The sequence below is a fragment of the Vicugna pacos genome, chromosome 1 (assembly GCF_048564905.1).
Source record: "Vicugna pacos chromosome 1, VicPac4, whole genome shotgun sequence".
NCBI classification, from domain to species: domain Eukaryota; kingdom Metazoa; phylum Chordata; class Mammalia; order Artiodactyla; family Camelidae; genus Vicugna; species Vicugna pacos.
Window position 1 is genome coordinate 18991240 of NC_132987.1, and position 4080 is coordinate 18995319.

The 4080-nt window shown below is 45.3% G+C and overlaps 1 long non-coding RNA gene across 1 annotated transcript; it reads left to right on the forward strand.

Moving 5' to 3' along the window:
* Nucleotides 1-365: 365 nt before the first annotated feature.
* LOC140689048 (uncharacterized) lies at nucleotides 366-649 on the forward strand. The gene is made up of 2 exons (XR_012064098.1): nucleotides 366-431; nucleotides 536-649. It is a non-coding gene; the product is annotated as an uncharacterized lncRNA (long non-coding RNA).
* The last annotated feature ends 3431 nt before the right edge of the window (nucleotides 650-4080 follow it).

Genomic DNA, 4080 nt, shown 5'->3' on the forward strand with positions numbered 1-4080 from the left:
TCAGAGCAGTGGGCAAAGGGCCACCGCAGGGAGGGAAATACACAGGGGCATGAGCTCAAAGAACCAAGGGACAAGGGGTGATTCAGACCACACATAAAACATTCCATTAATTAAATAATTTCAATAAACTCTTCCTGAGTACTTATAATTTGCAAGCATGTGCCAATTCCTAAGGTTTTCCTTAATATCTATGTGGACCCTTCCCTAAAACTAGACATGGAGAATTGGTATTTCCTCAATCCTCTGTAAAAGGATGGGGAATTAGAGCTTCAAGCAGCTTTTGCTCACCAGAGAAGCCCCTTAACCCATTCTTGTAGAGGCTTCTGGAGCCTTCAGTAAATAAGAGCTTTGATAGTGTAAGCCCTGGAGACCGTGGGAACACAGAGCAGACTCCTAAGCCTAAGAATATCATGGAGGACTTCCTGGAAGAGGTAAAAATGAGTTAAGTTTGCAAACGATGGTCGAGTTTGTTTCCTGGCAACCCATCTTAAGCTGCCTTTCTAGTCTTCTGACCTCACCTTTCCTGTCTTTACAGGCTTGGAGAGGTGACTGAAGTTTGGATGGTTCTCCGCAGACCCTTTAGATAGACCAAAAGTACCCCAGTGACACTTGCATGAATAATTAACCCTTCTGTACTATGTTCACTAAAGAGCAGCCTTGTCTCCTCATTTATTTCTGATGCTAATTCAGACTTTCAACAACTAAGTCTGCTGAAGGTGAGGGGCCACCAGACACAGAGTGATGGCTGGTCAGGATCTGCATTTGCTGTTTTCTCTATTCAGCACCTTAACGCAGCTGGCAAAAATCCATACTGCGCGGCTCATGCCTGCTGCACAAGTCCCTTTGGGTCATAGAAAGCTCTGTAATATTCATTTTTTAGAAATCGAAGTTTTTCCTTCAGGTAACGCATCAAGATTTACAGTACCTTGGACAAAATTAGGCATTGGATTAGGAATTCAATGCATGACAATCTATCTTCCTTCCAGAGAGATATTGTTGCACAAATCAGAAAATCATAGCCAGGTTGTATAATCAACAACATTTCATTCCAGAAAGCATATTATAGCTGGAATGATAAAGCCTATTTGAAGCTGTGGATGGCATTTCCTGAGGTTTCCGAATAACTGCCCTTTCTGGGAACCCTGGTGGTTTTCCCAAACATATCTGAGAATTTCCTAGTCGGCTCTGTTCCTCATAATGGAACTGATACAGCCAAGGTCATGGGTTCTTTTCAACAAGGGGCCGTCTTCTTCACTTTTGACAGCCATATTTTCCATCTCTGGACATGCTCCAGTGAATCTATTCCATGTTAAAGAACAAAAATAAACCTATTAACTCCACATCCCATTCTTGCTCATACTTCTCAAATCCTATGTAGCCAAGAGGAAGAAATAATGGGTGTCATGTTTATCATAATCGCACACCTACTGTTTGTCAAACCACTGTTTTACCGAATTTTACTTAATCAAAACAACCACATACAATTTAGTATTAATTCCCCTATTTCCAGGTTTAAAAATGGAGGTTCAGAGAGGTCAAGAAAGTTGTTCAAGGTGCCACAGCTTGGACGTGACTGAGGGGCAGAGAAGGGAGGAATTTCCCTACCTCTCCCCACCTCCACTCCCGCCCATGACAGCCCAGCCTCCTCCTCCCTGGAGCCACCGCAGTGGCTCTCTACCCGGGCACCAGTGACTGTTGCTAAACGCAGTGGAAAGTTTTCTCTCCTTACCTCGGCTGACCTCTGTGCAGCGTGTGCCACAGGCATCTTCTCCCAGCTTCCGCGGCAGCACGGCTTGTGAGTTTTCCTCCAGCTCCTCTGGAGGCTCCTTCCATCTCCTGCGTGACTTTCCTAATCACTGCTGTCTATCAGTGTTGGCGTTGCTGGGAATTTTGAGCCAGGTCCTCTTTTTTTCTTGCTGTGTCCCCACCCCTGGATGGTCTCAGGCATTCCCATGGCTTCAGAAACCATCTGCCGGCTGCCAATTCCCAAATCTGTACCTCTAGCCTGGCACTCACTTTTCTGTCTCTGATCTGTAATGCCCACCACCCACTGGACATCAGTGTGTCCTTGATATTCTGCTGGCTTCTCAAGTTCAGCACACCCTCAAGAGGACTGGTGACACAGCAGTCCAAAGGGACAGTCAGGATTAATCCATCAGGTCTTCCATCACTGTGGTCCCCATTAACTGGGCCCCTTTTCCCATCCACACAGCCCTGGGTGACCCACTCCTCATTGGCCAATACCCTCCACATGTCCCTTGAGCCTCTGGAAAGACCTCTTCTCTGAATGATCCCTTCGCCTCCTGACTTGCACACCTGACTTCCTTCCAGAGACTTGGCTTCCTTGGCAGCCTTCTCAAGTGGAGGCTGTTTCCTCCTTCAGAGCCCAGACTTGAGGTAGGTGTCCTCCCTGCTCCTGCCTGCCATGTCCCAACAAGCCTTTCTTCCTTCTTCTGGTTCGCCTTGCCTATCCTTGGGCTGTATGCGGTCCAGCCCTGTTTTTTTTTGCAATTATATACTGTCCTTGTACTCACTCTTCTTCAGGTATCAGTCATCAAAGATTTTTATACCTGATTCACTGTATTTCTCTCCTGCCCTATTCCTGCCATCATTTTTTGCCATCACTTTGGCATTCATGGAATGAGGTGTCCAACTCCTTGACCTCTCAGTTGCTTAACTGCCTCACCTCAAGTGAGATCTCCCTCCATTCCACCTCATGTTCCCCTCCCATGGACACACCGAAGACTTCTCGTTGGTAATTACTGTAACTTCAAAGTCTTAACCTAAAGCGTAGCAAACTCTGACCCTTGCCAGCTTTCTAATCTGTTTCTTTCAGTGCCTTCACTCCAGCAATTCTTTGACTCCCTGGGGTCCTTACAATGAGCCCAGACACATTTGCACTAGTCTTTACCCCTGTTTCTCTTATTTTCAAACTTAAATTTCATCACGATTTACTCTTGAATACACCCTTCCTTCTCTTTCTTCTCATTGCATGTTCTTGAAAAAACCCTGAATCCGGTTGATTAAAGCCAACTTTCCACCCATTCTACAGCTGCATCTAAGAAGCTAAATACGGCTGGGGAAAAACATCAGATCTCATTTTGAATTTACCATCACAGATCTCAGGTGGGTTCCCAGATCTAGACAATGTTTCACACTTGTCCTCTTTCCTCAAAAGCATCTTCTTACTCTTAGCTTGTAATCTTGCTTCTACCTTCACTGATAAAATAGAATAAATGAGAAGAAAGTGGCTTCAGTCTCCCACCGCAGTATCCACCCACTAATCTTTTGTCTCCAAATGCTCTGCTTTCCCCTTTCTGACAACAGAGGCAGTCCTCTTGCACCTGTCTAAAGCCAACCATTCCACCACTACATGAATTTTTCTCCTAGACCTTTCCACTCTTTCTTGAAATATCAAAATCCCCTTCCCTATTGACTCATTCTCATCAGCATGCAAGCGTGCTGCGACCTTAATAACAAAGCCTTCCTTGACCCCGTATTCCTCTCTACCGCTCTGTAGCAAAGCTCTTTGGAAGAGTAGATAGTAACTCACTGTCTTTGCTACCTCACCACCCATTTTTTTTGAGTCCACCTCAAATGGCTTTTGTCTTCACCACTTTCCAAATCCCACTCTTGCTGAGATCCATGACCTCTGTGTTGCCAAATCCAGTAACTAATCTCAGTCTTGATGTTCATCTCTTAGCAGCATTTGCACTGTCAATCACTCTCTCTTTCTTGAAGCCCTAGGACACGGTGCTACTCAGCCACCACCCCCCTTTTCACCTGGCTAACTCATACATGAGGTCTCAGTCCAGATATTTCCATCTGTAAGAGGCTAGTGATGATTTTCTTGTTCTGGCTTAACTGCCCCCTCCTGCCAGTGTTTACCCTAATTCCTCTACCTTTGCTTATGATTTTCCATTTAAATTATCTGCTTCCTCACCAGACTTTGAGCTCCCTGAGGGAGGGACCTCATTCTCAAAACTCCTAGAAGAACACGTTTTTAATCCTCTCTGACCATGGAATAACTCTCCAGTTTCTTGATGTGCACTAGGTGTGCAGTTAATTGGATGGAGCACA